Source organism: Fusarium falciforme, chromosome 5 (genome assembly GCF_026873545.1).
Source record: "Fusarium falciforme chromosome 5, complete sequence".
NCBI classification, from domain to species: Eukaryota; Fungi; Ascomycota; class Sordariomycetes; order Hypocreales; family Nectriaceae; genus Fusarium; species Fusarium falciforme.
The window spans coordinates 853,513-875,541 of record NC_070548.1 but is presented as its reverse complement, the minus strand read 5'-3'; the positions used below and the strand labels follow the sequence as shown (position 1 = coordinate 875,541).

The 22,029-nt window shown below is 54.3% G+C and overlaps 1 pseudogene across 1 annotated transcript, besides 1 other annotated feature; it reads right to left on the bottom strand.

Annotated features, from left to right (window-relative positions):
- Window positions 1–1,954: 1,954 nt before the first annotated feature.
- NCS54_00651900 lies at window positions 1,955–5,687 on the bottom strand (annotated as a pseudogene). Its single transcript has 2 exons — window positions 5,136–5,687; window positions 1,955–5,056 (listed from the first exon to the last, which is right to left on the bottom strand).
- Window positions 1,955–5,687: a sequence feature.
- Window positions 5,688–22,029: the final 16,342 nt, after the last annotated feature.

Here is a 22,029-nt window from a genome sequence, read left to right as displayed (position 1 = left end):
GGTATGGAATGGAATGGGATGAAATGGATGATACCTTTGGGAGCTTAGATTCAAGCAAGGGAATGATGTAGCATGGAGCTGTCTGTAATTAATGAAGATGTATGACTTTCTAAAGGAGGCAAAATATCACAAAGATAATCCGGCATGTACTTGTTCTTCGTCCGTAATTCGAGTGGGCCAAAGATGATGAGCATGTCTGTAGTTGAGTTATCAATCAGTGATCAAGGGAGCAGGTGTTCAGCATATCAACTTAGCCATTCGGCATAGAACTAGGTAAGCGCATATGCTACCATCAGTAAATCACCATCAGTGTCTCTTAATACTCTGTTCATTGGCAATCTAAGGATAGGAGAAAGAGATTCATGATGAAAACTAATTTCGTAGCCTTTCCTCGTAACCTTACTCCTCGAGACCCTCGATACTTATACTACTTGATGCTGATGGGAGGATGTACAGGTGGAGGGGTAACATTGGTGTAAAGCCGTGAGACTCTGCGCTTTCCAGTATCAAGGGCGTCGCGGTACATATCTCGGCGCTTCTTGGAATCGACGGATGGCTCAGTTTTGGCCATACTGGTCTCTTCTTTCTCTCCTTTATATAGCGAGTGGTAAAAGGGTCACACAGGCCATAAGCTTGGTCTCATCATTCATGATGGTATCGACCCATATCAGACGGAGAGAGGGTGGTGGTCCTTGTGTGGAAGCATCTCTCTCACGCCAGACTGCTACTATGATGGCTCTGATATGAAAAGATCCTGATCCCCATGTGTTTGATTACACTGTTGAGCTAGCTTGTTGACCATGATAATGCTGCATTAGACTTCGGGTCTGGCGAGGATGATGTAGTTAATACTTTTACTAGTATTCGAGGAAACGTCAAAGAGCTACGTACATCGGCATGCCAAACGTCTACTCCCTTAATCAAGCTTGATCAAGGGGGTTAGGGAGGAGACCAAGACATTATACTCTGAGGTAAGGAATTCATTTTTCCAAGTTAGCATCACAATACATCACAAGACAAGAGGAACGGAACCAGGATCGAGGACAATGAATCCTATTTCTTCGTTTTATTCTTTCAGCTCGTTCCTATGCGGAACCTTTCCTTTTGATCTTTCTGTTATTCCCATCCTCTTTTTATCCCACTCCGTCCCAGGAGCAGAAACAAACGGCCAAGGTCGCCGTCTTCATCGTACAAGACAAATAGATACACACACGTACAACCCAGCCATGCCGCTGCAGCACAGCCAGCAGTTCCAGTTCCAGACAGCCTGCCTTTCCGGTCGTTTACAGACAAAACCCAAGAGAGAGAAAAGAAACAGCCACCAGATGAAAAAGCAAGAATCCCACAATAGTTAGTCGTCGTCGTAGCCGTTCCTGGAACCTGGTTGCACGCCCCGTGCCATAAGATTTTTGTTTTCGACGCCCGGTCCGTCTCCGCCCAGAGAGAAGAAGAGAAAATACAGAATGTAGAGAAGAAACAGAACAACAAAGCAGAGCGAGTCTGAGAGGCTGCGTCCATACCCTGAAAAAGAGCCCAAACGAATGACCAAGGCAGGGTGCCGCAGTGGCATGCTGTGATTCCAAACATGAACCTCTCCAGACTCCTCATCCCCTTCATGTCCCAGAGGATATGAGCGCTCGCGCCACGTAATGTATGTAATTCTTGGTCGAGCTCCGCCCGTGGGAACCGACATGAAAACCGCAAAAACAGAAAATTGCAGACCCAAATGTGAATAACGCCGTTGTGCCGATGGATATAGTGGTCATTAAGGACATGACGATGTTTCCCATCTGCTGATGAAGTCCAGGACAAAAATGGGGGGGTATCAAAGATGAATGTAGTTACTGATGAAGTAATATGTGCGCGTGGTATGGTAATGGTGGTGGTAAATCATTGCGTCGACCCAATCTAGGGCCGAGGTTGTCGAGCTAGCAAGCATCAAGCGAGCTCTGACTTATACTTGAGCGGGTGTTGGTGTTTGGGCGCCTCGGTCTCGGGACATCCAGGCGAAGAGATCCGCACGGCTGCCTCCGACACCGATGATGGAGGCGGCTGAGGACTCGACGGCAGGGCGGTTGGCAGTCTCGCGGGGCTCGAGCAGGAGACTCTTGCGGTAGTAGCTGACCTGCACGTTGCCCTCGTCGGTATCACGGACTTGGCTGATCTGAGACGAGATCCAGTCCTGCATGTCTGGCACCTCGGTCAGTCGGTAGGGAATCTGGAATCGCTGAAGCTCTCCAATGATCTTAGCGGTGCGGGCGTGCTTGTCAAAGTTGACAATGGTAATACCGCCAGCACCAGCCTCCTCCGATTCGTGGCCAATCGACATCTGCTTGGTGGCTGGGTTGCCAATGTCGACAAATGTCAAGTCGGTCAGGTACATGCCAAGGAATGGCAGGCAAGGGGGAACGTGGTCGTGGAGACGAGTTCGCAAGACCTTGTTGTTCTGGGAGGGCTCAACAAGGGCCTGGAGGTTTCGAAGCATCTCCTTACGCTTGGTAGAGATGATATCCCAAGTCTTTCGAAGACGGCTGATGGTGCTGCTGTTCAAGATGCAGATGATGGCCATAAGTCCATCATAGTTGTGGAGCTCAAGGCACTGGTGTGCGATCTTGATCCAGTGCTTGATGACCTGGGCGCGCTTCTTGACCTCTTGCTGCTGAAGAATGGTCTCGGCGACAAGGTTGGATAGATCAGTCGACAGAGATGACATGGCCTTGACATTGGGGGCGTCGACGCCACCCTTCTTCATCCACTGAGAGGCAAGGAGCTCCTCGGGAAGAATGGAGCAGAAGATAGTCATCTGCTTAATGGTCAATTGACGTGCCAGCTCCAGAGGATCAAAGTCGAGGATACTGGGCTGAGCGACGCCCATCTTGAAAGCAGTGAGGAGATTGAGCTGGCCCTTGGTGATGGCAGGGATAGGCAAGGGGGTCTCGGCTGGCACGTATTGCCCAATTGACGTGTTCGTCTTGCCCATTGATGAGACAAGCCGAGGCACCAGTGAACCCTCGCCTGAAACCCGCTGCGCAAGCTCATGCAGGCGTCGGCCGGCAGAAGGCAGAACAGAAGCAAGCTTAAACTCGGCAAAAGGAATGATCAGGTCCAGAGCCTGTCGGTCGGTCTCATCGCGCCAGTGGGACTCGAGCCAGCCCTTGAAAGCATTGTATACCCTCAATCGAACGGGTCCAGCCACATGCGGCGAGTCGTGGACGTAGTCGAATCGCTCAATCAGTGCCTCTGCCAGTCGCACAGGAGAGCAGAAAAGTCGGAAGGTGAGGTAGAAAGTTGAGACGAACATGGCGTCGGGCGTAGACTCGTGGGTGGTGAGGCGCTCGACAAGAGCAGGAAGAGAGCCGCCAGTAACTTGGCCCTCCTTGTTGAACATGAGCTCATGAGCGAACGTCTTCTCCATGAGTCTCGACTCGACGTCAACCTCCTCGGTCTGAGAAGAGCTTCCAGCATTGCTGAGGTTAGAAATGGAAGATTGCTTGCGAGGAGCCAGAGTGTGGTCGGGTGTCGTAGCTCGGGTAGAGGACTGCGAGACGATGCTGACCTCGGAGTCTCGGCTAAGATATGTGGCGCTGCTGCCGGCGCTAGAGGCGACCATGCTCTCAAAGCGAGAGGTGGAATTGAAGTCGTTGTCGTGGCTGGTGTTGTCGATAGGGCTAAAATCTTCACCGCTGGGCAGGAGGCTGGTGGAGAGCTTGGGAAGAGGAGGAAGCGAGGGTCGGAGGGAGGAGACGGAAGAGGCCATGCTGGACAGCTGGTCGTCATTTACTGAGGAACGTCGAGAGCCGGCGGGTGAAGGGTGAGCGGTCTGCTCGTCGGTAGGAGTCGTAACCTGGGGGACTTCAGGTAGCGGCTTGTCAATCGCGACAACAGTGAGCCGTCGGGGTGCGGGAGTAGAGGAGCCTGAAGTACGATTCGACTCAGCCACGCTGGCGGTCTCAGTGGGATCAGCGACCGATGGGGTCCTGGCGCGCTCCTCGGCCTCAATCTCAATGTCGAGAATGCTGAGATCGATGCCCAGGCTGCTCGTCTCAAGCTCAAACTCAAAATCGCCAATACGCTCAATGGAAGCCTTCGCCTTGGCGACGCAGTCTCCTGCAGCCCTAACGCAGCCGGTGGCCGAAGCGAGAAGCATGCTATTGTCGTGCGGCATGATCAGATCAGCCTCTTCGGATGCAGCGTTGACCAGGGTATCGCGGGCGCAGAAGACGAGGTCCTGAATTCGCTCAAACATTGTGGCACGCGCTTGGGCGAGAGCCTCGGAACTGGAGTTGATGTGGTCATAAACGCCGTCGATAACAGCAAGCAGCTCACCACCAGAGAGTGCAGATTGTCGGATGGCCGAGGCGAGTTCTGGTCGGGACTGGGATTGGAGATGGAGACGGCCGATGAAAGAGCCGAGGTGTGACAGAAAGGTATCGTGACTCCGGTTCAGGCGCTCAGTGACGAGATGATGGGCTCTGGACACCGATGATGGTCCAGCAAAAGAAACTCTGTGCGAAATGCTGGCAGACAGGCGGTGAGTCTGGGCCATGCTTCCCTGGGACAACCTGTGAGAGCTCGGGCCATTGGGAGAGCAGAGAGACGAGAGGCGCCTATTCAAGATGGCCGACGTCTGGGTGCTCTCACTCGACTCCGAGGCTACAACACTTGTGGCGGCCTGGGAGTCGGTGTCGTTTACGGCGCGATGGCTTTGATCGTCAAAGGTAGATTGGTCGGCCGGCGGCGTCGGAGGAACGTACGACTCCTCGAGCACCGTATCCATGATGCTGACGGCCGAAGGAGCACGCGCCCTCCGGTCCTCTTCAAGTACGTCCATAAAGCGAACGCCCTTTGTAACGATTCTGAAGGCCTTGAGGATCATTTCGTCGATAATATCGTTGACATCCTCGGCGGGGGCAGTCTCAAGACGCTGTGTCTCTTGTAGACGCTTGGCTGTCTTGACCAACGATGATAGCTCGGAAAGAAGAGACTTGCGGCACTTTCGCAGAGGATCACTCCTCTGGATAAAAGGCGATTCTCGGTTCAGGCAATTGGTGCGCTCCTGTGCATGACGGTTAGACACAAGGTGATTGAGTGGCGGACGAGGTTGGGGACGCCATGTAAGCGCCAGGGTAACTTACCAATAGGAATCGGACGCCAGCAATGATACCCTTCATGAACTCTTGGTTGCCAAACATCTCCCTATCATTGATGGTGGTGCTTCGAAGCAGATCCCAAAAGTTCAGGAGGGCCTTGAGAAGGTTGCACATGTCCTCGGGCTCATAGGCCTCGCAGTAATTGGTCGGTAGCCAGCCGCGGGCGCCCGAGACCAGCAGCGTGCCGTCGGCCCATCCATTGGTGTGGATTGAGTGTACCAGGATGACATCGCCCTCGTTGAGCGGTAACGTCACGCTCGAGTCGGACATGGCATAGCTGGGGTTGAAGGGGTAGAAGGCTCGCAGGAAGTTGTGGAATACGGGAGGAGGAGTGTACTGAGGCGACTGGGGCGAGAGGTCCTCCTGCGAGCCATTGGGAGTAGCGGGTGGTGTCATTTGGGATTGTGAGTAAAGAGTCGTGTCGTTGTCCGAAGTCGATGAAGCATCTCCAGACGTATCGGTTCGGGCCTTGGCGATGGTTAGAGGAGCCACCTGGAGACTGGCTCGCATGGGTTGGTCGCTCAGCATTGCGATTGCCGCTGACAATCGGAGGCGTCGTTTAGATCATCGGGTAGCGTTTCGGCCGGTGGGTTTGAGCAACCACCCGAACCAAAGGTCCGTCCGTTTCTATTCTTATATCTCCTTCCCTGATCGATGCAGCGCGCGTCTGTGCCTTGGTATCCAAGAGAGAATTGAGATTGAGATGATGCAGCTGGCCGAGTCGGATGCAGGCGATCTATTTGTGGTTGTGGTTGTAGTTGTAGTTGTAGTGGTGTAAGTCGTGCTGAGGTTCACACTGGGCCACGGATGAGGAAGGATTGAACCACGGAAAGAGGCAGGAACGAACTCGAGGGAGGAGGCTCGGTTTGGTTGGCTGGGTAAGAGAAAAAGTCAGTCACATGGGAGTTGGATTTGTGATTGTTGTGTTTCTGCAGGAAACACTACAGGAAGCATTTGGAATGAAGGGAGAAGGCGTCGGGTGGGCTAGAGGGGGTAATGGGTATGTAGCTGTCAAGGAATGCCAGGATCGCAGGGGGGGGGCGCAGAAGACACTCCAAGACTTGCAGGCGGCGTTCGTAAGGCGTTGCAAAGACGTTTTTAGAGGGGCGTTGCAAAAAAGACGTTGTGTGCACCGGACTGAACTCGGCTGCGGAGACGGTCCAACTCTGTCTGTTTGTCTTGTCTGTCTCTCCCTCTCCTTCTTTCCAAAAAGCAAAGCCTGGGCCCCAAGTCGATGTGTTGGACAATTGCGCCTCTCGGCTCACCCACGGACTCAAAGCTAAAGCACGGTCTTGTTTCGCCTGAATGGTGCGTCTGTCTTCGATATATGATGCGTTTCTGTGCGTCCCGGTGCCAGAAGGATGCTTGAACGTCTGTGTTCGTGCATTGCCAGTGGTCGTGCGTACATGCGTAGTTGTGGGGGGAGGGCAGATGGGATGATGCGGTGTAGTGCAATCAATGTGTTGCATTGATTTGACTGAGACTGTCAAGTTGCTTTGCCTGTTCGCTTACCTTTTTGATGGCAAAAGAAAAGACCCAAGTTTCCCAGTTCAAAGAGAAGCAATCGTCGTTGTCGTCGTCTTGTTATGTCGATTGAGCAAGTGACTCAAGAGGTTGTCGAAGTGACCAAAAGTTGATGGAATGAGAGGAACCGAATTAGGTGACAGGGGGTGGGTTCGAGTGAGCAAGACAGCAAAGGTTGGTCAGCCTGCGATGATGAGAGCTCGATAAAGCGAAGGTCGAGGAGGATGGATGGATTAGTCGAGAGTAATGGATGGTGTCGAAAGATTTGAGTTGAGTCGAGTGGAGATGTCCAAGCCCAAGCACACACAAGTCGAAGCTGAGTGAGTGAAGTTGTACGAGACGAGTTGAGGTCGGGTCGAGGGGAAGAGATGGGAAAAAAGAGATACCACACGCAACGTCGGGGTCTGGGGGAATGCGGTGGTGTTATCACCTTACTCGGGACCCTTCTGGTGGTCTTGATTGCCAGTGGCTCTGGTGCTCTTCTGGCTGTCTTCTTCTCTTGGTGGCCACACCCACGCCTTTCGTCAGTGAGTGTGGGACCCTCGCCGTGCCCAGGGGGCCCAGCATGTCCCAAGTGGGAGTCCCAAGTTCCAGGGGGTGGAGGAGTAACGGACAGGTCAGAGTGGGTTTGCATCCAGGGCAAGGTCGACGGGAAGATAACCCCACGCCCCCTTGAGTTCTCACTGCTGCAGGGGCTCCATGCTGGATGGCAGAACGAGGCAGAGAAAAGATGGTGGTGATGGGTGGCGCTGGATGCCCGCAAATGCCCAAGCTCCCACCAGACGGGAGGGAGTGTGTCCTCGGTGGGGGGCACGACCAACCGACCAGACCAGCCCAGCAGTGGAGTCCCCAGGGGCAGCCGCTAGAAAGGAGCTAGCTCCTCCATGGGCCCCCTGTCCCTGGGCTGCTAGTGTTCAGGGGACAAGGGCTTCGAGGACCCAGGGACCCGGCAAGCGGCAAAGGGAAGCTTTCCAGGGCTCTCTCAAGGCCAAGATGTGATCCTGAGAGAGGACGAGGATAGAGCAAGGCGTGGATGGACCCCTTTTCGCGCTCCAGTGGAACGGATTGACGAGCGCAGGTGTGTGTCTGTGTGTAGGTTGGTGTCTAAACCATCAACCTCCAAGGGAGAATAGCTGCGCGGTACATCTCTCAAGGGCGTCATATCATCATGCACGCACAGTAGATAGATGCAGCCCAGAAAAAGAGTAATCCACAAGCAGAGCTGCTCGCAGAAAGGTGCGGTGGTGTAAGGACTGGATCACACAGCACCTCCCGTACCAAATGACGATTGGATCCGTCACAGGGATGTTTGGTTCCACCCCGTGAGCTCTCTCTTGTCGTCGTAACCCAGCCTGCACAGGACATGTGCTGGGTTGCCGCCTTTGCACGTCTTCCTAGTGGACGGTCTCTGGGCTGCTTCATTCGACTGTCCATCTCGCAGAGCTTCTCTCTGTACGAGCTTTAATGGAACCGGGAGATTTGGGCGGCTTTCTCATCAGCTCGTGGCAGCCAACCTGATAGCTGGAGCGGCCGGGGTGGTTGATAACTTCATCACGGGGAATATCTCTAGCTCATGTCCTAGGGTGACGGACTCTCGGATTGGATGCCACCATCGCTCGCGGCAGCTTGCAGCGCTTCCCCCAAGGTTGCCTGCGAACGGGATACTACTCCCCAGACTTGCTTGGTTGAAAAGGCCATTTTCAGGCCAGGAACTCATCGGCCACCATCCGGGCCCATGGCCGCCATCTGCCATCTGCCACGCGCAGCTCGAGCGTTCGGCGTCGGACCATGCCTGATGTCGTCAGTCTTCGTCAGAAACTCCCAGGACCCATACCTCGAGCGAGCCTGAAGAGGTGATGATCGCTTCTGGTGCCGGGTAGCTTGGGTAAAACTCGTTCACCTCCACTTGAGAATTCATACTATGTGCAGACCGCAGTAAGCAGGGCAAGTTCCAAAGAGAATCATTCGGAAAGAGATCGAGTCGTGCGACCAACTCCCTCGTATTGGTTCTCCCGTCTCTTGCTCCCTTCCACTAGTCGTGCTCTAGCTTGCTTGTTCCTGAGTTGGCCTGCAGACAAGCTGCTGCAAGATGCACAAACCAATGCCTTCTCCTGCGTCTCGCTTCAGCACCCTGACGGGGCCACGGTGCCTTTGCTGAGATCTGACGATACCTTAAGGGTCTCTGACGCTTTCATCGCGCCTGGGCCTTTCACGTCGAGGGCTGACCCCTCCGCTTGGGCTACACCGCACTGAGGACTGGTGACCCAGGACACTGATGATCGTCCAACCGTACACAGCCCGGGTGAGATGTCATCGCCTGTCGACTGCCGGACGGAAAACCCACGAGGATCTGCTTGGTGGAACCATCATCACCGTCACCGTCGCCGTCCCCTTTCCTGAGCATCAGCAACGAGGCCATGTCCCAGCCACGAGACCTCTCAGCCGCAGGCTATTGCTGTCACCGTCTATCCGCCAAGTGAGCCCGCGCTCAGCATGGACCAGCAGCAACAACAAGCCCGGACCTTACCATCATCGAGAGCAATCAATTTTGACTGACTCCTGTCCTTCCCTCCCTGCATGGTGAGTGCTTTGGCCATGGCGGATCGATCTGCCCCCGGTTTTGGAATATGCAAGACAGACTCGAGACACGGAGTCAGATCCAACAGAGCCAAACACCAGCGAGGGCGCTCCCGTTGGCCGTCCGTCTCCGTCTCCGACTCCGCGGCCGACTTGGAACGTCACGTCACGTCGGCGGTTCTCTAGCCGTTGGTCTCTGTCGCCAAAAGCAAACGAGGCTGGCCGAGTTGCGAATTTCCCCATATTGTTTGATCGTCGTCATTTGAGCCGCCGCTCAGTCGCGTCCCCGCCGTCGACCGTCTAGACGGCTCCGAGACAGCCTCAAGTGCTTCCATCCACCGGTGGTCCAAATTTTAGCCTGCCACCCGGCGCAAAGTTAACCGCACCGCGCTGCTGTGGTCTCGCGATGGCGCAACAGGCCGACGTTGCACCCCTTTCTTCTGTCCTTCTACGCATGGTTCTGGTGCGCCAGGCGGGCTGTCTCCCAGGCACTCGGCGTCATTGGAGTCATGAGCCAAGATTGCTTCTCATCTCACTTCCCCGGCCGTCCAAACACGGTCCGGCCGGGCCACGTTTGACAATGGCCCGTCTCAGTTCTCCTTGAAATGACTCTGTTTCTCTCATGCTTCTGTCATGCGCTAGTTGGATTTGCTCCGAGAAACAGGGTCTCTGATCAGATAGAAGACACATCCGGTGCACGCTTGTCGATGACTTGTGAGAGATGGTTCAGGATGGGCTGGGCTGGGCTGTGCAGGCCGCCCGGAGGCACTGCTGGAGAAGGCTCGTGCAAGATATAATAATATTGATGAATCTCCTCTGCGGCGCCGCCACGGGAGAAACGCCCAAACCGGTAGCCGTACTCTGAGGGCGTCGAGACTCACCGGATGCTCTAGATCAACGGCCGACAACGCGATGTGGCGTTTGACGTTGACGTTTCCAATTGCTCCAGCTGTCGGGTGGGCAGTGACGGCATTGATGGACTGCCAGCTTCCAGGGCGCAGGCCCACCCGCACCTTCTTGCTCAGGCCTTCTGGATTCTGGTTCTGAGGTGCCTGTGCCTGCCTCAGGCCCTAACGTTACTCCCTACGACCCCTAGCTCCGCTTCTAGGTTGGTTCGGGCAACGCTCTGTCAACAAGCAGGCATCTTCTCTGCTATGGCTGTTCAAGCTCGGGCAGTCAATTTACAAGATGCCAATCATCCAGAACCCGCATCATCGCGTGGTGCCGTATCACCTGGAGAACCGTGCCCAAGTCAGTCACGTCTGGAGAGCCACCAATTGCAGCTGTATTGTTCGGACTCTCGCCGTCGATGGTCTGCCACTCCAGCAAGGATGACCCTTTGCCCTCGTTGACGGCCCGTCGCGGGAACTCCATCAGTGCTTTTGAGTTCAACGCTTCAATGCTTTGCTTTGGTTTGCTGTTCTCTTTGCTTTTTGCCTTGACGGAATCCATCCTCGCTTCACTCAAGGCTCGAGAACAGGCCGTTAGTCCCGGCCAATTGCTCAAGGCTCTCCCTCGGCCATGGTACGCTAACAATTAGTGCCACGAACCGACGCAATCCTCCCACACCCTCTCACCTCTGACTGCCAGGGACCGCTGGCCTGCCAAAGCTGCCAAGCTAGGGGCGCCGACAGCGTCCCTGACTCGACCCTTGCTTCCGAGAAGCTTCCCCCGGTTCCATGTACCCAGAGCCGACGTTGGTCTGTCTGGACCGGATCCCTCCCTATACCTGTCCCTGCTATGCCGTCTAGGTTGCAGATTGCAAAACGGGAGGGTGGAGCTTGCTCCGCGTTCAACAGGTAAGAAGGCTCTCACCGCTGGACAAGCGGGTTTTTGACGAGGGAATGATCCACTAATGCTTTCACTTCAGATCAATTGACAGCTTGACAGCCTCAGCTCAATATAGTGCCCCGGACTGTCAACCAGGGACAGCCTTGCCCTTATGTCTAGGGCCCATTCGCCCTGAAATCGTTGCCATTTCGCAAGTCTTCAGAGTACTCCTTACCGCTCTTCATTTGTACTCCCGGCGGATTATCCGGATGTTTTGGAGAGATGGTGGACCTGGATAAGACAAAAGGGCCAACATGTGTTCAGTGCCGAGCATGTCCGATGTGCGCTCCGTGAGCCGGTTCTCCAGCTGCCGCCCACTCAGATCTGGTGCAGTGCTTCAATTGAAGCTTGTTGTGGCGCATACGGCCTAGCCTTGAACCAGTCAAGGGCTATAATGTATCACGGAACGCTTCCCTCCTCTTGCGAACTGTTCCGAAGCCCAGTGTGCCCATCATCCACTAAAATCTCACCAGCACAGTCCAGGGAATGTGTTCGGCTCACCAGCTTGTCGGGAGCGGATCGATCGATCTCTCTTGGCAGTTGCAGCAATTCGCCCTTCCGCGTCCAGAGCCAGTGACCGAGGCAGCAATGATACCGAAATGAGTGGCTTCGATTGTTTTGCTGTGCGGTGGCTTCCTCTGACCCGTGGGCATACGTTTCGCACTTGATCAACCAATGAGTTGGATTTCGAATTTACAACCCCGAGGTCGCATAACTCCCAACAGCATTGGAAGGAGAAGAGCTGCCTGCGGGCCCTTTCTTCTGCTTAGAGAGATGTTTGTTGCCTATCTATGGTCTACTTTTGGCCGTAGTTGAACCTCATCCAACGGCACTACAGAATGCAATCCCCGAGCTTGCTTGATTATCGGGCTAACTCAGCCATGGCTTCTGGCGCGAATTCGATCGACAAGACGGCATTTGATCCTTCAAGAGACATCCTGGTTTGCTCGACCAACGGCAGTCAAGGCGTTTTTTGCTGACAGCACGCCAGCAACGGAAGCAGTTTTTAGTCCGTACGGAGTACTCCGCAAGCTTCAGAGATTTCTTGTCGAGTGTTTCAATCAATGACTCTTGGAACTTTGAACCCACTGTCGGGAGCCGCTCTCCCCACTCAATTACATTCTACCGAGGATTCCTTGAGCTCAAAGCCATACATCTGACCCCGGCATCGAGAAGAGGCACTAGGCAACGCGCATAAGGAGGAGCCGGTGGTTTGGATAGAGCGCTTCTGGACCCTTGCTGGAGTCGGTCGTCAGCAGATCCCCTTGCAGACAGCCAAGGTCACGTTATCGCAATCGACTGCTTCTACCCGGAGCAAACTCAGGGCGCATCTCGCCAACAGAGCAGGCATGTTTGACTGTCACTCGGACTGTTGGTTGATCAAGTCTTTAAGAGCTGTCACAATAGGATTTCTCGACATGTTTGCTCTTGGAAGCAAGCCACCAACAGGGGTCACACCTGGTCAATGGCCCACCCCTGCTAAACTTGTCACATTGAGCTTTGGACCTCTAACCAACCCAACAACCCTGTGACGGCGCGCCGTCCCGCGGCCGGAGATTCGTGAGAACCGGCTTGAAGGGATAGTTCGCTCGGACTTGACCTCCTGTCAATGATGGCACACTTGATAAAGATTCTCAATAATCATGCACATAATGATAGCTATTGTTTCGGATTTTCATTAATGGAGCTGAAAAAAATCCCAAAAGATGGGGGAGTGCAGCAAGGTCCCGCACTACTGCAGGGCCAACTGACCGCTTGGGTCGATACGCAGGGGAACACGCAAGGTAAAAGTCTCCTGAAGACTTTTCAACTGGAGCAGCATCAAAATCTTCTCTGATTCCACAGCGGGTTTTGTATGACCCATCCCGCTGGGACGGCATCAGTTGACCCATTGGAGAGGAAGACCTGCGCATGGATGGGGATAGATCTGGGTCCGGATGCAACGGCGAAGGCCCTTCCCTTCCTGGTCAACCTCGAGGACGAGTCTTGCTGGGATTCTCAGCGGGCCGACGGAGTCCAAGCAACACCGCTCTTCTCGACACTCCGTACGGAGTCTTGAACTTGACCTCCATGTGAGAACCGGCAGGGTTCTCACCGTCGCTTTCAGCGCTTGCTAGCTTTGGCTCTGAAGCAAGCCTGTACGGGCCGGAAGACAGGGACCAGGTGTGCCTGTCCCGTCCTTCGTACAACACCCACATCCTGTCAGGAGGTGAACCTCTCGGGTCTGCGGATCGACTGGCACGCCGATCACTCGCAACCTCACCCTTCTTTGGAACGTGATGGTCGTATGGCCACAAGCAAACACGCGGGGTTAGGTGTCCTTTTCCGTGTTGACGAGAGAACTGCTGGGTTGAAAAGCCGCATCTGGTGAGCGAAAGAAGGTTTTGCTAGTGATTGCAAGCTACTGTACGCATCGTCTTGAAGAGGGAAAAGCCAGCCGCTATTCATCTCCCAACACAATAGGCACGGCTCACAACTTTACGCTAGAGATTTCTGCATCTGCTTACGGATCCTCCGACTCATCAAACGTTCCCGTACTGCTTCGTAAAAAGACAATGGCAGGCAAAAGAGCAGTTCGGTCCCGCGGCGGGCCGCCTTACACACGGACTGGGAACTGACCCGCCTCATGGGCGTTGCCCCCGCTAAGAGTCAACTCCGCCGAAGAGACAACAAAAGCAATCATGAGACGGTGATACGTCATGTTGTAGACCCGAGGCAACTAGCTGAGGTGCGCTGGAGAAGACTAACGAACTCTCTGCTGTGTGCAGAGTACCGTTTAGAAGCATGGTAGTGTCTCGCTAAGACACGCTGTGGGTTATTCTCGGTGCTGTTGCGAGCGTTGAAATTTCAACGGGCAGAGCGAGGAGCCGAGGGCTCTAGGCAAAGCCGATGATAGAGGCTGGAGTTGGACAGATCGAGACTCGACGCCATGCTCCCACTCTGACCAACTGTGCGCTCTGTTCTCCACGAGCCGAGCTCAAGAAGTCGGGGCCGGGGCCGGGGCGGCCGGGAGAGATCTCTGGTGGTAGCCATCAAGATCGAGGAAATTAACCTAACACCATCAGCACAGGCTGAACCTAGCTCCTGGGAATTGCCTTGAGCGGGCACGCAGAGAAAGGGTGTGAGCCGCTGCCAGAACTGAGCATCACCACACCCGGTCAGGACCCTGTAGGAACGCTAGAGCAGGACGGAACGAGTGTTGCTCTTCCGACCTTACGACGACAGCAGCGGCGTGTCAGCCCATGCTGTAGCGCGCGCCACCGAAGACGCGGCTCGTCAGTCTAAAGAACGGGAACCGCCCCCATTGGATGGAGTTGGTGATGGTACCTGAAACTCTGAGGCGCCGCGCGTGGCGCTTGATTGTCGACAGTTCGCTCCTCCGGGTTTTCTTTTTTTGGGGTCCCATTGGGGATCATCAGCCAGGTGCTCGTCATGGTCATGGCGAGCATAGGAGCAAGTGAGCACACACGCCCCGGGGCAAGCAGTGTGGCGTTGATTCCCGCGGCCTCGAAACGTTTCTGGCGACATGGCTGCCGTTTCTCGTGTTCACGAACCTCGGTGCTCGCGACTATCAACCAGAGTGTGGCCGCCGTCTAAGTGTGAGAGTCGAGACAACAAGCAGATCGATGAGACTGCTCGGACCCGATGCATCTAGACGGGCACGGGACAAGAGGAGGGCCGTGCCAGATGCAAGCAGAGAGAATCCGGATGCGAGATACGACTATTACGGCACTTCTCGGTTATGGCTTCAGCATCTTGTTGCCGAAAGGACCAGTAATCTGGCATGTTATAGGCTCAGTATACGACAGTCGCATCACCGGCGGTGATAGCGCCGTTGAACCCAAATGGCTCAATAAGTGCCCCAGCTACAGTATGGCCGAGAAGAACCCTTCTACGCAGGTCGCCAAGAGAGGCCGTTTACGGTGCTCAATGCTTGAGTTTCGTTGGCGTGCTAGGCCAAAACGGCTGCGGGCCGGGGCTTGGACATTGACAATCATCAGATTGCGCAAGACGGCTGCTATAGAGGAGCAAATTGGGTTTAACAATAGGCCCACCTATTGAGAAGATCTGCATTTGCGGCATCTCATCACCTCCGGCTTCATTAAGAGGCTTGTCAGAACCCCCACGAAGGCGGGATGTGGGTGGTGTGCTCAGCCAGCCTTTCTCTACCGTGTGAGGGCGTGTTGCTCGCGCGACCAACCTTTGTTCAGCCATGCCATGCTATGCCATGCCAGATCCGAGACCAGCAGGGTCAGACGCGGCGCCGCCCATCATCCGGGGCAATCGAGGATCCCGTCCGGAGCGGTCACGCAAGAAGCTAATTACATGGTACGGCGCGACAAGGCCGGTCGAGGATCTCGCGAGTTGGTGGGCTAATACAAGGCGCGACGAGATCCTTGGTTGTGCGAAAACCACGTCAAACTGCCGAGTCATATGCAAGCGTAGACGGCAGTTCGTTGGGATCGACCGTCCAAGCTGTCGAGCCGTCGGTCTGCATACAGTAGCGCGACTTCATTTGAATGATGTGAGGACAAAGCAACAAGGTTAACTGCGTCCAACAAGGTTAAGACAGAGGGTAATATTCCTCGGCTCCGGTGCAACCATGAGACATGATGATAAAGCACACACGCGACGTGATATGAGTCGGATACCGCGTCTGGCGGAAGATAATTCTGCGCAACCCATTCTGGAAGACATTCTCGGACCCATGATCGTTGTCTCACCCACGCCGCTGAAGACTATGACCCAACTTTCATGCTGGGTATTCCTAAAACGACACGACCCGCGTCGAAGCCGGTCCTGGTGGTGCCAAGCCACGTCGGAGATATTTCAGACAGCTCGACGCCGACATCGGTTTTCGAGATGGTGAAGCTAGTTGATCTTATCAGATGCGATGTCACGTCAAGAGATCTCAAAAGACCGTGATTTCCGAGTACGTGGGGGCTTTGAGGTGTTTTTCTTCAAGACCAACATGGAGATGAAGCCCATGTGGTAATGAGACAGCTATCTCTGCGTGCCGCTTCTACGCGCGGTTGCCGTCCCACGCGAGGTGGGAGAGCTTTACCGGACCATCGGGATTATTGTCGCCTGATGGCTCGTGGGGAGACCCTGTGAAAGAGAGTCTTGATGGTGCGGAGACTGGTGAGGGTTTGTGAGCCTTGTATCTCGTCATCCCAAGCAATTGGAAGCGGGATCGCGACGCCGCAATCCTTCTCGAGATGGGGCGTAGCATTCACGGACATTACGGTGCTCTGGTGGCCCATTACCGGTGAGCATTCCGGAACTGGTGAGGCCGGCGAAGTGGGGCTCTTCGGGGCGATGTTGCGGAGGGGCCGGCCGTTGTCATAATATGGCTTGTATGATTTTCAGGGAAAGGGGTTTCAGTTGAAGCTCGTGGGTTAATCGGTTGGACAACCGTACAGCTGGGGCTACTCGCTCGGTAAGTTATTCCTGGGGTTGCGTTCTCTTCGGTGATCCTTTGGGGTTAAGGTCCCAAGCTGGCGGTTTTCTGACACGTCCTAGTTCTCCGCGATACACATCAATTCTCCTTTGGAGACCGAGGATAACGCGTGCTGCATATTGTTCACATAGGGCTACAATCCACAAGAGCACACCCAGACAAGGGAATCCATGGATTGAGTGATCCATAATTTGACCTTCTCGGAGATGGTGTCACAGAAGCCATCAACCATCCTCAAAGCACGGGTCAAGAGGTGACAATTGCGCGAACGTGGTCACTGAATTTGACACCTCGAGGATACCACGAGCTGGATCCTATGGCTGGTCAAAAGACCATTGAGGAAGCGATCCAAAAGCAATGACCATGCGTGATGAACCTGGGGTGAAGGATTCAACGTTGGTCCTTGTCGTCAGGCCATAACAGCAAATTAATCAGGAAGGCGATGCACCTGCGGCCCAGAGAAGAGCTACAAAGGTGCAAAGCAAAGCGGAAAGGTCCACAAGGGGTCTATCATGGCGTGATGAATGTCGTCCTCCAGGAAGTTAAAAAGCAATGACGGGAATAGCCGGCGACGAAAGCGAGTAGTACTCGGATCGCGTCGCGTGTACTCGCCTGCAATGCAACACTCCAGGGATGGAGGATACGGGATACCGGGACGCTGAATCGCAAGCCTCTCTGGGTTGGGTTGCTCAAGTTGATGTTATCGCGTCTCCAACAGGCCCGATTGGCGATGGCCGGATGTTGATCTGATCGCCACCACTGCATCCCCCGGTTCGTACTGTAATGATGGGATGGACGAGGACACAAGACGGCGCATCTCATCCCAACAGCTGGTCTCCAGGGTCAGGGTCTGCCTCGCCGGCCTTATTCTGGGGGAGGGAACGCACCGGTGCAGGTAGTTCCTCCAATGCGATGCGGTTGGAGCTACGAGGGCCCTGGAAGGGAGTGAGGTCCAGCATAGAATCCATGTCTCTTTACTGGGCTGGGCGACCGTTGCGTCCCCACGTGGAGGGATGGCCATGTCAGGGAGAAGCCCGGGCCTGCTGTCAAAAGTGTCAATAGGGTTGCGTTCTCTCGAGACGAAGACAAGACGTGGACGCTTTGAGACCGTGAAGGTCCAGAAGCGGAAGATGAGAAAGACATGCTCGGCACGGGCGGGAAGGCATCAACATGACAGAGCGGCGTATCGGGGCCTCAATCGCGGTTCTGCAGCAGCGGGGACGGGGGTGTTGTGTTCTGCATTGCACATTGGGCCATGACACTGCAATTGAGGATTTCAAGAGGTCAGTCAGCTTCATGCCCTGCCTTGTCAATGCATGGAGCGAGGGTACGCGCGTTGTGCTTGGTCGGGTTCCTGCATAAATGTGAGCAAGCAGGGGGCCTGTCATTTTTGCTGGTGCATGTGAGTCCCAGTCCCCATCCCGGTGAAAAAGAGTGGAATGGATGATGTGACTGATCGACAGGAAAGAGGAAAGAGGAGGGGAGAAGGCATCATGAGATGACTGTCCCCCGAAGAGATTGGGGGTCAAGGTCAAAGATGTGGTGGGAATGGCCTCACAGACGCACGCGGGTGACACAGGCTTGGCCAATTGACATGTTGTCGAGGTGTTTGAGCTTGGACTGGGCTGTGAGCCCGGATCTTTTGCCGAATAAGCCATCTGGAGGGCTTCCATTGCGACTCTAACTCTCTGCTGCCACCACCTGCGACATGCATCTCGAGTTGGTTGTTGACATCCATGGATAAATGCAGAATCCCCGCATTCAACACAACGGTTACAGGCAAGGCAGACCCAATGCCAACAACAATAACAACAATAACAACAACAACAGCAGCAGCATCATCCTTGGAGACAATGACATTCACAATTGCGACATACATTCAACCCGCAGGTTCAGCTGTCTTGCGATGTGTCCTCTCGGAGCGCGTGCTGTCCAACCGACGAGATCTGGGCAGCGTGGTGGTGAGACATTGATTGACTCGCGGAGAAAAGAGAGAGTCATTCTGCTGCTGCTGACGATAATTCAAGATTACCCAGATGAAGAAGAGAAGTGATGAGGCCCTATAATCCGTACGTCTCATCACTCTTATCACATCGCATGGCATAGCGTCGCATGGCAGAGCGTCGCATGGCATCACCCCTGGCTGCTGCTGCTGCTGATGGTGCTGCACACTCCCCAGTTCAGTTCAGCTCAGCCTCGGCACCGATGAGCGGAAGCACGGCTGGGGCAGTCAGTCAGAGACAGACATACAGACCGCTCTGTCTGCCGCGTGTGCAGTGCAGATTCTCCATTCAACTGCCTGGACATGATCACTGGAAGTCCCCATTCCCCTCGTATAACTTAGACAACCGGGGCAGCTTCTCCGTCTGGGCCAGAGACAGACATGCCGACGCTAACGGCGCCTCGTCTTCACCGTTGCAACGCCTTCGGCTGCAAGCCAGCCGTTGAGCCCAGACGAGGCGAGACGAGACGAGACAACAACGCAAAACGCCCTCTTTTCTCCCTGTGTCTTGAGTCGGAGGAATGAGATCTCGATCTCTGACCAAATGTCTCTGATGACCACGGAGAAAAGAGTCTCTTGACCGATATTTGCCGTCATCAAGTTGGTTCAGTAAGTGGCAACTGAGACCGGAAAGCGCCTTTGCCGTGGCGTCGGTACGCATTGCATTCTGCACAATTTGGCCGCCATCCCTGTCGTCGCTCCGCATGCAAGATTCCGACCTCTTTGAGAAAGGCTGTTGGTCTCTGCTTCTCTCTCTCGGTCCCTCTCTTCTCTTCATCGTCCTTTAAGCTTCAAGCCTCACTTGATCACTGCAGTGGATCCGTCAATTCTTACCCTGCCCACGCTTTGCTGCTGGTAGCTAGCGTGGCGTAGGCTGCCACCAATTCCCTGGTCAACCCCCCGTGCCATCCTGGCGCGCTGTAGGTCCCCGTCCCCGTCCGCATTGACCAACGCTACTACCTACATACCTTGGGGGCCTCCAACCCATGAACATGCTCAAACGACAAGGCCCTCGATCCTTCATTCCGGCCTGTCAAAGTAGGCGGGTATCTATCCGCCCAACCCGGTGGAGAGGAGACCGGATTCTTGCGCCACCTTGGGTATAGCTTTATGGCCAGAGGAACGACGGATTCATCCCACTGAGACGAGCGAAGAACAGGGCAAGGCAAGGCAAGGCAAGTGTCATCCATCCCATCTCATCCCCTCTTCAACTTGCTTGGGCCCCGGCAGTGCAAGCTTCCGCGCGTGTGTGCCCCCGCTTCGTGACATGATGATCGACCTCACAAGGCTCTGAAGAGGCAACGCTGGGCAGGTCTGGATCGCGGTGATGCGGGACCTGCGGACTCTGCTTTGGGCTCACATACATGTCTATCAACTGCCATAGTCTAAAGAACTTTTGTGAGCGGTGACGAACCAAGGTCTTTGTCTAGTTCCCGCCCGTCAACTCGAGCCTGTTCGTCATGTGGGGTCTGGTTGACGTTGACAAGCGGGTTGGAATAGCTTCGGCAGAGGGTTGCGGCCGAGTGAAGCGACGAGGGGGAAGCAGAGCCGTTAGCCTGGCGAGAAGAGGCCAGCCAACCGGGTGGTAACGACGGAATCGCCGCTTAACAGAGATGAGTGAGGATCTTTGGCGAGGGGCCACGCTTGCAACCTCGCCATGGGTTATCGTCTCGTCACCAGGTTCTCGGGAACTATCAGGGGATGAAAGAGGATGAAGACCACACCCCCTCCCCCTCCCTCGGCGCCTCTTTCGGGACCCCAGGGGGATACGGCGTCCCCGTGATACAGAGTCCAATTACGAGTCTATGCTATACCGGTTGTGGTGTTGCATCGTGCCCCAGGAATCTGGTCGGCAGTTCTTGATATTGCGACTGCAGGTACGGTCTTTTGCAGCCCAAGTGAGGCGGTTTTTATCATCTCGCCTCTACCACGTGTTTTAGGTAACTTCTGCTCTCGCGTATGAGTTTCGCCTCGTCTGCTGATGATGGGTTTCCTGATATCCGGGTCAGGAGCTTGGCAGGGGGCTTTACTCTACCGTTTCCTCCGGGTTAAGCTATATTACATCGGTGAGAGTACGTTATATGGTACATGTGAAAGTGTGCGCGGAGCCGGAGCAGGTGTGCGGAATATGTGCTCTAGTTAATTCATGCCGCGACATGGAAAACGAACTCGGTTGAGTGGCTAATGTTCGACTTCTCTTTCGATACTTGTTACGGAAAGGGTGGATCTCGGCTTTGCAGTGTCAATTTATATTTAAGTTTGGATGCTACGCATTGTTTGACCTTTTGACGAGAGCTTGTTCTCTCATGATTCTTGTCAAGTAATCTCGCCGTTTGTTCATGTTATGAGCTGTGACTATTTCCAGTGATGGCACGAGGTTTAGGTTAAGGAAGTAATCTCGTCAGACCACGCCATGCTGCTAATCAGGTTGCTGTCCGAGCCGGTAGACAAGATGCTCTATGAGCCGTACTCGTCATCCAATTTGTATTGCTGCTGGTGTTGATAGAGGGGGTTATCATCGTCAATAACTTGGCTGTTGTCGTCTACTCCAAGAGCCGGGACGGGGATGAAGGGCCGCTTCTCTTCGAATCCACTCTCCAGACCTTACTTGTGCTTTAAAGTGACTGGAATCAAATGTTCCTAGCTCTTATGTATGGGAGGCAGTGAGTTGTATGTGTTGCTCTGGATGGAATAGAGGAAGGACCATGGCGGTTGACCGCCAGTTCATCTGATGTTCTGCAGCTGTGGTTCAACATCCAACGCCAATATCTTATAGGTGACTCTATTCGACGGTGCTGTCCTTTGGTGGGCTGCTATTGTTGCGTGTTGCTATTTGTCTGACTGTGAGTTGTTCGAGAGGGAAGGAAGCCCACGGTGGTGGTTTGCAACTGGACCATATGTCCGCCAGCAGCGCCTTTCGACAGCTTTTTATGGTTCAAAAGCATCTAAACATGGATTTAAACATACGCTGATGCTTTTTTTATGTTTTGAAGTCAGAAAAGGCTCGGCTGTAAATGGTCACCACTCCAGTTGGGCTCGTCAGAGGCATCGGTTCTAGTATAGGGTATGTAGGTCGGGCTGACACTCGAGTAGCACAGTAGGTAGTTATTGTGTACAGGTTCAACAATTGCTCTATTGAGTCTTGTTTTCTGTGTTGGCCACTGCAAGATAATATAGTTCCTCGTAAGTAATTGGCCTGGTGAGTGTGATTTTTGCTCTGGCGATATGTGGGTAAGACACCCGCGTTCGAGCTGGATCCGATGAGCTTCCATCACCAACATACGTTCCTGTTTGTGTGAGGCGCGTGAACTTTTATTGTTACTTCGAGAGGCGCATCTTGTTGCAGTTGCCACTAAAGCTTATTGTCGTTTCAGTCTATCGGAGACTCGAATATAAAGCTTCGGGTTCCGCCTCGTTGTGTTGTCTTTGCTACCACGCGAGACGCTGAACTTATAATCCGCTGGCGGGGACACAACTTTGGCAAC